The sequence below is a fragment of the Alosa pseudoharengus genome, unplaced genomic scaffold, assembly GCF_046254945.1.
Source record: "Alosa pseudoharengus isolate Yale_2024_CS ecotype anadromous, Long Island Sound unplaced genomic scaffold, YU_APseudo_1.1 YU_APseudo_1.1_scf_11, whole genome shotgun sequence".
NCBI classification, from domain to species: domain Eukaryota; kingdom Metazoa; phylum Chordata; class Actinopteri; order Clupeiformes; family Clupeidae; genus Alosa; species Alosa pseudoharengus.
In genome coordinates, this window is record NW_027468576.1 from 14,879,883 (window position 1) to 14,888,282 (window position 8,400).

Below are 8,400 nucleotides of genomic sequence, written 5' to 3' on the forward strand. Positions count from 1 at the left end.
TCCTCACTTCTGTTAGCGAGATGGCTAGAGAAGACAGGCGACATGACTGTCATTCACCCATTGGTTTTGAGGGCAAAGCCATCTCTTCTTGCACTGCTGGTCATAATGGCAGCGGTGGGATTCGAACCCACGCCCCCGAAGAGACTGGAGCCTTAATCCAGCGCCTTAGACCGCTCGGCCACGACACCCTGTGTTTTGACGGGAATGAGGAGGCGCAAATCTCGTAGTGAGACCGGAGGCCTTCGGGACTCAGTAAAGAGGACTTTAAGTAAAGAGAGAGCACTGCGTTGGCCGGGAATCGAACCCGGGTCAACTGCTTGGAAGGCAGCTATGCTAACCACTATACCACCAACGCCACACTGATGGGGAAAAGCCTTTGCAACAAGGCTAAGCCAAAGTAGGCCTATCAGTCAGGCCCTTTGCAGTCCCGACATATTTTTTAGCCTTGTGAAGCAGGCAGTTCAACAGACTGGCATAGCCTTTGCTAGCTCGGCACAAGAGTAGCAACTTTCAAACCGCAAGGCGTCTCTGGAAGTGGAGGCAACAGCTGTATCAAAAAGCTTGCTCCAATTCGGTCACCTCCAGACACTGCAAGCAGGGCGTGGCTCAGAATCCCAAGACTTGCAGCAAACGCGAAGAGGGACGTCGACATTTGCTCACGAGGCCCTGATAAAAGGACAGGCTCGGTCTTAGCTAATCAGAAGATAATGGCAGTGGTGGGATTTGAACCCACGCCTCCAGAGAGACTGGAGCCTAATTCCAGCGCCTTAGACCGCTCGGCCACACTACCCCTCAGGGCAAAACCCTCAGGAGGGAAGAATTCCTCACTTCTGTTAGCGAGATGGCTAGAGAAGACAGGCGACATGACTGTCATTCACCCATTGGTTTTGAGGGCAAAGCCATCTCTTCTTGCACTGCTGGTCATAATGGCAGCGGTGGGATTCGAACCCACGCCCCCGAAGAGACTGGAGCCTTAATCCAGCGCCTTAGACCGCTCGGCCACGACACCCTGTGTTTTGACGGGAATGAGGAGGCGCAAATCTCGTAGTGAGACCGGAGGCCTTCGGGACTCAGTAAAGAGGACTTTAAGTAAAGAGAGAGCACTGCGTTGGCCGGGAATCGAACCCGGGTCAACTGCTTGGAAGGCAGCTATGCTAACCACTATACCACCAACGCCACACTGATGGGGAAAAGCCTTTGCAACAAGGCTAAGCCAAAGTAGGCCTATCAGTCAGGCCCTTTGCAGTCCCGACATATTTTTTAGCCTTGTGAAGCAGGCAGTTCAACAGACTGGCATAGCCTTTGCTAGCTCGGCACAAGAGTAGCAACTTTCAAACCGCAAGGCGTCTCTGGAAGTGGAGGCAACAGCTGTATCAAAAAGCTTGCTCCAATTCGGTCACCTCCAGACACTGCAAGCAGGGCGTGGCTCAGAATCCCAAGACTTGCAGCAAACGCGAAGAGGGACGTCGACATTTGCTCACGAGGCCCTGATAAAAGGACAGGCTCGGTCTTAGCTAATCAGAAGATAATGGCAGTGGTGGGATTTGAACCCACGCCTCCAGAGAGACTGGAGCCTAATTCCAGCGCCTTAGACCGCTCGGCCACACTACCCCTCAGGGCAAAACCCTCAGGAGGGAAGAATTCCTCACTTCTGTTAGCGAGATGGCTAGAGAAGACAGGCGACATGACTGTCATTCACCCATTGGTTTTGAGGGCAAAGCCATCTCTTCTTGCACTGCTGGTCATAATGGCAGCGGTGGGATTCGAACCCACGCCCCCGAAGAGACTGGAGCCTTAATCCAGCGCCTTAGACCGCTCGGCCACGCCACCCTGTGTTTTGACGGGAATGAGGAGGCGCAAATCTCGTAGTGAGACCGGAGGCCTTCGGGACTCAGTAAAGAGGACTTTAAGTAAAGAGAGAGCACTGCGTTGGCCGGGAATCGAACCCGGGTCAACTGCTTGGAAGGCAGCTATGCTAACCACTATACCACCAACGCCACACTGATGGGGGAAAGCCTTTGCAACAAGGCTAAGCCAAAGTAGGCCTATCAGTCAGGCCCTTTGCAGTCCCGACATATTTTTTAGCCTTGTGAAGCAGGCAGTTCAACAGACTGGCATAGCCTTTGCTAGCTCGGCACAAGAGTAGCAACTTTCAAACCGCAAGGCGTCTCTGGAAGTGGAGGCAACAGCTGTATCAAAAAGCTTGCTCCAATTCGGTCACCTCCAGACACTGCAAGCAGGGCGTGGCTCAGAATCCCAAGACTTGCAGCAAACGCGGAGAGGGACGTCGACATTTGCTCACGAGGCCCTGATAAAAGGACAGGCTCGGTCTTAGCTAATCAGAAGATAATGGCAGTGGTGGGATTTGAACCCACGCCTCCAGAGAGACTGGAGCCTAAATCCAGCGCCTTAGACCGCTCGGCCACACTACCCCACAGGGCAAAACCCTCAGGAGGGAAGAATTCCTCACTTCTGTTAGCGAGATGGCTAGAGAAGACAGGCGACATGACTGTCATTCACCCATTGGTTTTGAGGGCAAAGCCATCTCTTCTTGCACTGCTGGTCATAATGGCAGCGGTGGGATTCGAACCCACGCCCCCGAAGAGACTGGAGCCTTAATCCAGCGCCTTAGACCGCTCGGCCACGACACACTGTGTTTTGACGGGAATGAGGAGGCGCAAATCTCGTAGTGAGACCGGAGGCCTTCGGGACTCAGTAAAGAGGACTTTAAGTAAAGAGAGAGCACTGCGTTGGCCGGGAATCGAACCCGGGTCAACTGCTTGGAAGGCAGCTATGCTAACCACTATACCACCAACGCCACACTGATGGGGAAAAGCCTTTGCAACAAGGCTAAGCCAAAGTAGGCCTATCAGTCAGGCCCTTTGCAGTCCCGACATATTTTTTAGCCTTGTGAAGCAGGCAGTTCAACAGACTGGCATAGCCTTTGCTAGCTCGGCACAAGAGTAGCAACTTTCAAACCGCAAGGCGTCTCTGGAAGTGGAGGCAACAGCTGTATCAAAAAGCTTGCTCCAATTCGGTCACCTCCAGACACTGCAAGCAGGGCGTGGCTCAGAATCCCAAGACTTGCAGCAAACGCGGAGAGGGACGTCGACATTTGCTCACGAGGCCCTGATAAAAGGACAGGCTCGGTCTTAGCTAATCAGAAGATAATGGCAGAGGTGGGATTTGAACCCACGCCTCCAGAGAGACTGGAGCCTAAATCCAGCGCCTTAGACCGCTCGGCCACACTACCCCACAGGGCAAAACCCTCAGGAGGGAAGAATTCCTCACTTCTGTTAGCGAGATGGCTAGAGAAGACAGGCGACATGACTGTCATTCACCCATTGGTTTTGAGGGCAAAGCCATCTCTTCTTGCACTGCTGGTCATAATGGCAGCGGTGGGATTCGACCCCACGCCCCCGAAGAGACTGGAGCCTTAATCCAGCGCCTTAGACCGCTCGGCCACGCTACCCTGTGTTTTGACGGGAATGAGGAGGCGCAAATCTCGTAGTGAGACCGGAGGCCTTCGGGACTCAGTAGAGAGGACTTTAAGTAAAGAGAGAGCACTGCGTTGGCCGGGAATCGAACCCGGGTCAACTGCTTGGAAGGCAGCTATGCTAACCACTATACCACCAACGCCACACTGATGGGGGAAAGCCTTTGCAACAAGGCTAAGCCAAAGTAGGCCTATCAGTCAGGCCCTTTGCAGTCCCGACATATTTTTTAGCCTTGTGAAGCAGGCAGTTCAACAGACTGGCATAGCCTTTGCTAGCTCGGCACAAGAGTAGCAACTTTCAAACCGCAAGGCGTCTCTGGAAGTGGAGGCAACAGCTGTATCAAAAAGCTTGCTCCAATTCGGTCACCTCCAGACACTGCAAGCAGGGCGTGGCTCAGAATCCCAAGACTTGCAGCAAACGCGGAGAGGGACGTCGACATTTGCTCACGAGGCCCTGATAAAAGGACAGGCTCGGTCTTAGCTAATCAGAAGATAATGGCAGAGGTGGGATTTGAACCCACGCCTCCAGAGAGACTGGAGCCTAAATCGAGCGCCTTAGACCGCTCGGCCACACTACCCCACAGGGCAAAACCCTCAGGAGGGAAGAATTCCTCACTTCTGTTAGCGAGATGGCTAGAGAAGACAGGCGACATGACTGTCATTCACCCATTGGTTTTGAGGGCAAAGCCATCTCTTCTTGCACTGCTGGTCATAATGGCAGCGGTGGGATTCGAACCCACGCCCCCGAAGAGACTGGAGCCTTAATCCAGCGCCTTAGACCGCTCGGCCACGCTACCCTGTGTTTTGACGGGAATGAGGAGGCGCAAATCTCGTAGTGAGACCGGAGGCCTTCGGGACTCAGTAGAGAGGACTTTAAGTAAAGAGAGAGCACTGCGTTGGCCGGGAATCGAACCCGGGTCAACTGCTTGGAAGGCAGCTATGCTAACCACTATACCACCAACGCCACACTGATGGGGGAAAGCCTTTGCAACAAGGCTAAGCCAAAGTAGGCCTATCAGTCAGGCCCTTTGCAGTCCCGACATATTTTTTAGCCTTGTGAAGCAGGCAGTTCAACAGACTGGCATAGCCTTTGCTAGCTCGGCACAAGAGTAGCAACTTTCAAACCGCAAGGCGTCTCTGGAAGTGGAGGCAACAGCTGTATCAAAAAGCTTGCTCCAATTCGGTCACCTCCAGACACTGCAAGCAGGGCGTGGCTCAGAATCCCAAGACTTGCAGCAAACGCGGAGAGGGACGTCGACATTTGCTCACGAGGCCCTGATAAAAGGACAGGCTCGGTCTTAGCTAATCAGAAGATAATGGCAGTGGTGGGATTTGAACCCACGCCTCCAGAGAGACTGGAGCCTAAATCCAGCGCCTTAGACCGCTCGGCCACACTACCCCACAGGGCAAAACCCTCAGGAGGGAAGAATTCCTCACTTCTGTTAGCGAGATGGCTAGAGAAGACAGGCGACATGACTGTCATTCACCCATTGGTTTTGAGGGCAAAGCCATCTCTTCTTGCACTGCTGGTCATAATGGCAGCGGTGGGATTCGAACCCACGCCCCCGAAGAGACTGGAGCCTTAATCCAGCGCCTTAGACCGCTCGGCCACGACACCCTGTGTTTTGACGGGAATGAGGAGGCGCAAATCTCGTAGTGAGACCGGAGGCCTTCGGGACTCAGTAAAGAGGACTTTAAGTAAAGAGAGAGCACTGCGTTGGCCGGGAATCGAACCCGGGTCAACTGCTTGGAAGGCAGCTATGCTAACCACTATACCACCAACGCCACACTGATGGGGAAAAGCCTTTGCAACAAGGCTAAGCCAAAGTAGGCCTATCAGTCAGGCCCTTTGCAGTCCCGACATATTTTTTAGCCTTGTGAAGCAGGCAGTTCAACAGACTGGCATAGCCTTTGCTAGCTCGGCACAAGAGTAGCAACTTTCAAACCGCAAGGCGTCTCTGGAAGTGGAGGCAACAGCTGTATCAAAAAGCTTGCTCCAATTCGGTCACCTCCAGACACTGCAAGCAGGGCGTGGCTCAGAATCCCAAGACTTGCAGCAAACGCGAAGAGGGACGTCGACATTTGCTCACGAGGCCCTGATAAAAGGACAGGCTCGGTCTTAGCTAATCAGAAGATAATGGCAGTGGTGGGATTTGAACCCACGCCTCCAGAGAGACTGGAGCCTAATTCCAGCGCCTTAGACCGCTCGGCCACACTACCCCTCAGGGCAAAACCCTCAGGAGGGAAGAATTCCTCACTTCTGTTAGCGAGATGGCTAGAGAAGACAGGCGACATGACTGTCATTCACCCATTGGTTTTGAGGGCAAAGCCATCTCTTCTTGCACTGCTGGTCATAATGGCAGCGGTGGGATTCGAACCCACGCCCCCGAAGAGACTGGAGCCTTAATCCAGCGCCTTAGACCGCTCGGCCACGCCACCCTGTGTTTTGACGGGAATGAGGAGGCGCAAATCTCGTAGTGAGACCGGAGGCCTTCGGGACTCAGTAAAGAGGACTTTAAGTAAAGAGAGAGCACTGCGTTGGCCGGGAATCGAACCCGGGTCAACTGCTTGGAAGGCAGCTATGCTAACCACTATACCACCAACGCCACACTGATGGGGGAAAGCCTTTGCAACAAGGCTAAGCCAAAGTAGGCCTATCAGTCAGGCCCTTTGCAGTCCCGACATATTTTTTAGCCTTGTGAAGCAGGCAGTTCAACAGACTGGCATAGCCTTTGCTAGCTCGGCACAAGAGTAGCAACTTTCAAACCGCAAGGCGTCTCTGGAAGTGGAGGCAACAGCTGTATCAAAAAGCTTGCTCCAATTCGGTCACCTCCAGACACTGCAAGCAGGGCGTGGCTCAGAATCCCAAGACTTGCAGCAAACGCGGAGAGGGACGTCGACATTTGCTCACGAGGCCCTGATAAAAGGACAGGCTCGGTCTTAGCTAATCAGAAGATAATGGCAGTGGTGGGATTTGAACCCACGCCTCCAGAGAGACTGGAGCCTAAATCCAGCGCCTTAGACCGCTCGGCCACACTACCCCACAGGGCAAAACCCTCAGGAGGGAAGAATTCCTCACTTCTGTTAGCGAGATGGCTAGAGAAGACAGGCGACATGACTGTCATTCACCCATTGGTTTTGAGGGCAAAGCCATCTCTTCTTGCACTGCTGGTCATAATGGCAGCGGTGGGATTCGAACCCACGCCCCCGAAGAGACTGGAGCCTTAATCCAGCGCCTTAGACCGCTCGGCCACGACACCCTGTGTTTTGACGGGAATGAGGAGGCGCAAATCTCGTAGTGAGACCGGAGGCCTTCGGGACTCAGTAAAGAGGACTTTAAGTAAAGAGAGAGCACTGCGTTGGCCGGGAATCGAACCCGGGTCAACTGCTTGGAAGGCAGCTATGCTAACCACTATACCACCAACGCCACACTGATGGGGAAAAGCCTTTGCAACAAGGCTAAGCCAAAGTAGACCTATCAGTCAGGCCCTTTGCAGTCCCGACATATTTTTTAGCCTTGTGAAGCAGGCAGTTCAACAGACTGGCATAGCCTTTGCTAGCTCGGCACAAGAGTAGCAACTTTCAAACCGCAAGGCGTCTCTGGAAGTGGAGGCAACAGCTGTATCAAAAAGCTTGCTCCAATTCGGTCACCTCCAGACACTGCAAGCAGGGCGTGGCTCAGAATCCCAAGACTTGCAGCAAACGCGGAGAGGGACGTCGACATTTGCTCACGAGGCCCTGATAAAAGGACAGGCTCGGTCTTAGCTAATCAGAAGATAATGGCAGTGGTGGGATTTGAACCCACGCCTCCAGAGAGACTGGAGCCTAAATCCAGCGCCTTAGACCGCTCGGCCACACTACCCCACAGGGCAAAACCCTCAGGAGGGAAGAATTCCTCACTTCTGTTAGCGAGATGGCTAGAGAAGACAGGCGACATGACTGTCATTCACCCATTGGTTTTGAGGGCAAAGCCATCTCTTCTTGCACTGCTGGTCATAATGTCAGCGGTGAGATTCGAACCCACGCCCCCGAAGAGACTGGAGCCTTAATCCAGCGCCTTAGACCGCTCGGCCACGCTACCCTGTGTTTTGACGGGAATGAGGAGGCGCAAATCTCGTAGTGAGACCGGAGGCCTTCGGGACTAAGTAGAGAGGACTTTAAGTAAAGAGAGAGCACTGCGTTGGCCGGGAATCGAACCCGGGTCAACTGCTTGGAAGGCAGCTATGCTAACCACTATACCACCAACGCCACACTGATGGGGGAAAGCCTTTGCAACAAGGCTAAGCCAAAGTAGGCCTATCAGTCAGGCCCTTTGCAGTCCCGACATATTTTTTAGCCTTGTGAAGCAGGCAGTTCAACAGACTGGCATAGCCTTTGCTAGCTCGGCACAAGAGTAGCAACTTTCAAACCGCAAGGCGTCTCTGGAAGTGGAGGCAACAGCTGTATCAAAAAGCTTGCTCCAATTCGGTCACCTCCAGACACTGCAAGCAGGGCGTGGCTCAGAATCCCAAGACTTGCAGCAAACGCGGAGAGGGACGTCGACATTTGCTCACGAGGCCCTGATAAAAGGACAGGCTCGGTCTTAGCTAATCAGAAGATAATGGCAGTGGTGGGATTTGAACCCACGCCTCCAGAGAGACTGGAGCCTAAATCCAGCGCCTTAGACCGCTCGGCCACACTACCCCACAGGGCAAAACCCTCAGGAGGGAAGAATTCCTCACTTCTGTTAGCGAGATGGCTAGAGAAGACAGGCGACATGACTGTCATTCACCCATTGGTTTTGAGGGCAAAGCCATCTCTTCTTGCACTGCTGGTCATAATGGCAGCGGTGGGATTCGAACCCACGCCCCCGAAGAGACTGGAGCCTTAATCCAGCGCCTTAGACCGCTCGGCCACGCTACCCT

At 53.5% G+C, this 8,400-nt stretch overlaps 31 non-coding genes across 31 annotated transcripts; all 31 read right to left on the reverse strand.

The window, feature by feature from the left end:
* Nucleotides 1–106: 106 nt before the first annotated feature.
* trnal-aag (transfer RNA leucine (anticodon AAG)) lies at nt 107–188 on the reverse strand. Its single transcript has one exon. It is a non-coding gene; the product is annotated as a tRNA-Leu (tRNA).
* A 95-nt stretch (nt 189–283) lies between these two features.
* trnag-ucc (transfer RNA glycine (anticodon UCC)) lies at nt 284–355 on the reverse strand. Its single transcript has one exon. It is a non-coding gene; the product is annotated as a tRNA-Gly (tRNA).
* Nucleotides 356–708: 353 nt separating this feature from the next.
* trnal-uag (transfer RNA leucine (anticodon UAG)) lies at nt 709–790 on the reverse strand. Its single transcript has one exon. It is a non-coding gene; the product is annotated as a tRNA-Leu (tRNA).
* A 137-nt stretch (nt 791–927) lies between these two features.
* Nucleotides 928–1,009, reverse strand: trnal-aag (transfer RNA leucine (anticodon AAG)). The gene has a single exon. It is a non-coding gene; the product is annotated as a tRNA-Leu (tRNA).
* A 95-nt stretch (nt 1,010–1,104) lies between these two features.
* On the reverse strand, nt 1,105–1,176 carry trnag-ucc (transfer RNA glycine (anticodon UCC)). Its single transcript has one exon. It is a non-coding gene; the product is annotated as a tRNA-Gly (tRNA).
* Nucleotides 1,177–1,529: 353 nt separating this feature from the next.
* On the reverse strand, nt 1,530–1,611 carry trnal-uag (transfer RNA leucine (anticodon UAG)). Its single transcript has one exon. It is a non-coding gene; the product is annotated as a tRNA-Leu (tRNA).
* Nucleotides 1,612–1,748: 137 nt separating this feature from the next.
* On the reverse strand, nt 1,749–1,830 carry trnal-aag (transfer RNA leucine (anticodon AAG)). Its single transcript has one exon. It is a non-coding gene; the product is annotated as a tRNA-Leu (tRNA).
* Nucleotides 1,831–1,925: 95 nt separating this feature from the next.
* On the reverse strand, nt 1,926–1,997 carry trnag-ucc (transfer RNA glycine (anticodon UCC)). The gene has a single exon. It is a non-coding gene; the product is annotated as a tRNA-Gly (tRNA).
* A 353-nt stretch (nt 1,998–2,350) lies between these two features.
* On the reverse strand, nt 2,351–2,432 carry trnal-uag (transfer RNA leucine (anticodon UAG)). Its single transcript has one exon. It is a non-coding gene; the product is annotated as a tRNA-Leu (tRNA).
* A 137-nt stretch (nt 2,433–2,569) lies between these two features.
* Nucleotides 2,570–2,651, reverse strand: trnal-aag (transfer RNA leucine (anticodon AAG)). The gene has a single exon. It is a non-coding gene; the product is annotated as a tRNA-Leu (tRNA).
* A 95-nt stretch (nt 2,652–2,746) lies between these two features.
* On the reverse strand, nt 2,747–2,818 carry trnag-ucc (transfer RNA glycine (anticodon UCC)). The gene has a single exon. It is a non-coding gene; the product is annotated as a tRNA-Gly (tRNA).
* A 353-nt stretch (nt 2,819–3,171) lies between these two features.
* trnal-uag (transfer RNA leucine (anticodon UAG)) lies at nt 3,172–3,253 on the reverse strand. Its single transcript has one exon. It is a non-coding gene; the product is annotated as a tRNA-Leu (tRNA).
* Nucleotides 3,254–3,390: 137 nt separating this feature from the next.
* On the reverse strand, nt 3,391–3,472 carry trnal-aag (transfer RNA leucine (anticodon AAG)). Its single transcript has one exon. It is a non-coding gene; the product is annotated as a tRNA-Leu (tRNA).
* A 95-nt stretch (nt 3,473–3,567) lies between these two features.
* trnag-ucc (transfer RNA glycine (anticodon UCC)) lies at nt 3,568–3,639 on the reverse strand. Its single transcript has one exon. It is a non-coding gene; the product is annotated as a tRNA-Gly (tRNA).
* A 353-nt stretch (nt 3,640–3,992) lies between these two features.
* trnal-uag (transfer RNA leucine (anticodon UAG)) lies at nt 3,993–4,074 on the reverse strand. Its single transcript has one exon. It is a non-coding gene; the product is annotated as a tRNA-Leu (tRNA).
* A 137-nt stretch (nt 4,075–4,211) lies between these two features.
* On the reverse strand, nt 4,212–4,293 carry trnal-aag (transfer RNA leucine (anticodon AAG)). The gene has a single exon. It is a non-coding gene; the product is annotated as a tRNA-Leu (tRNA).
* A 95-nt stretch (nt 4,294–4,388) lies between these two features.
* trnag-ucc (transfer RNA glycine (anticodon UCC)) lies at nt 4,389–4,460 on the reverse strand. The gene has a single exon. It is a non-coding gene; the product is annotated as a tRNA-Gly (tRNA).
* Nucleotides 4,461–4,813: 353 nt separating this feature from the next.
* Nucleotides 4,814–4,895, reverse strand: trnal-uag (transfer RNA leucine (anticodon UAG)). The gene has a single exon. It is a non-coding gene; the product is annotated as a tRNA-Leu (tRNA).
* Nucleotides 4,896–5,032: 137 nt separating this feature from the next.
* trnal-aag (transfer RNA leucine (anticodon AAG)) lies at nt 5,033–5,114 on the reverse strand. Its single transcript has one exon. It is a non-coding gene; the product is annotated as a tRNA-Leu (tRNA).
* Nucleotides 5,115–5,209: 95 nt separating this feature from the next.
* Nucleotides 5,210–5,281, reverse strand: trnag-ucc (transfer RNA glycine (anticodon UCC)). Its single transcript has one exon. It is a non-coding gene; the product is annotated as a tRNA-Gly (tRNA).
* A 353-nt stretch (nt 5,282–5,634) lies between these two features.
* Nucleotides 5,635–5,716, reverse strand: trnal-uag (transfer RNA leucine (anticodon UAG)). The gene has a single exon. It is a non-coding gene; the product is annotated as a tRNA-Leu (tRNA).
* A 137-nt stretch (nt 5,717–5,853) lies between these two features.
* Nucleotides 5,854–5,935, reverse strand: trnal-aag (transfer RNA leucine (anticodon AAG)). Its single transcript has one exon. It is a non-coding gene; the product is annotated as a tRNA-Leu (tRNA).
* Nucleotides 5,936–6,030: 95 nt separating this feature from the next.
* trnag-ucc (transfer RNA glycine (anticodon UCC)) lies at nt 6,031–6,102 on the reverse strand. Its single transcript has one exon. It is a non-coding gene; the product is annotated as a tRNA-Gly (tRNA).
* Nucleotides 6,103–6,455: 353 nt separating this feature from the next.
* Nucleotides 6,456–6,537, reverse strand: trnal-uag (transfer RNA leucine (anticodon UAG)). The gene has a single exon. It is a non-coding gene; the product is annotated as a tRNA-Leu (tRNA).
* Nucleotides 6,538–6,674: 137 nt separating this feature from the next.
* trnal-aag (transfer RNA leucine (anticodon AAG)) lies at nt 6,675–6,756 on the reverse strand. Its single transcript has one exon. It is a non-coding gene; the product is annotated as a tRNA-Leu (tRNA).
* Nucleotides 6,757–6,851: 95 nt separating this feature from the next.
* trnag-ucc (transfer RNA glycine (anticodon UCC)) lies at nt 6,852–6,923 on the reverse strand. The gene has a single exon. It is a non-coding gene; the product is annotated as a tRNA-Gly (tRNA).
* Nucleotides 6,924–7,276: 353 nt separating this feature from the next.
* Nucleotides 7,277–7,358, reverse strand: trnal-uag (transfer RNA leucine (anticodon UAG)). Its single transcript has one exon. It is a non-coding gene; the product is annotated as a tRNA-Leu (tRNA).
* A 137-nt stretch (nt 7,359–7,495) lies between these two features.
* On the reverse strand, nt 7,496–7,577 carry trnal-aag (transfer RNA leucine (anticodon AAG)). The gene has a single exon. It is a non-coding gene; the product is annotated as a tRNA-Leu (tRNA).
* Nucleotides 7,578–7,672: 95 nt separating this feature from the next.
* On the reverse strand, nt 7,673–7,744 carry trnag-ucc (transfer RNA glycine (anticodon UCC)). The gene has a single exon. It is a non-coding gene; the product is annotated as a tRNA-Gly (tRNA).
* Nucleotides 7,745–8,097: 353 nt separating this feature from the next.
* trnal-uag (transfer RNA leucine (anticodon UAG)) lies at nt 8,098–8,179 on the reverse strand. Its single transcript has one exon. It is a non-coding gene; the product is annotated as a tRNA-Leu (tRNA).
* A 137-nt stretch (nt 8,180–8,316) lies between these two features.
* Nucleotides 8,317–8,398, reverse strand: trnal-aag (transfer RNA leucine (anticodon AAG)). Its single transcript has one exon. It is a non-coding gene; the product is annotated as a tRNA-Leu (tRNA).
* Nucleotides 8,399–8,400: the final 2 nt, after the last annotated feature.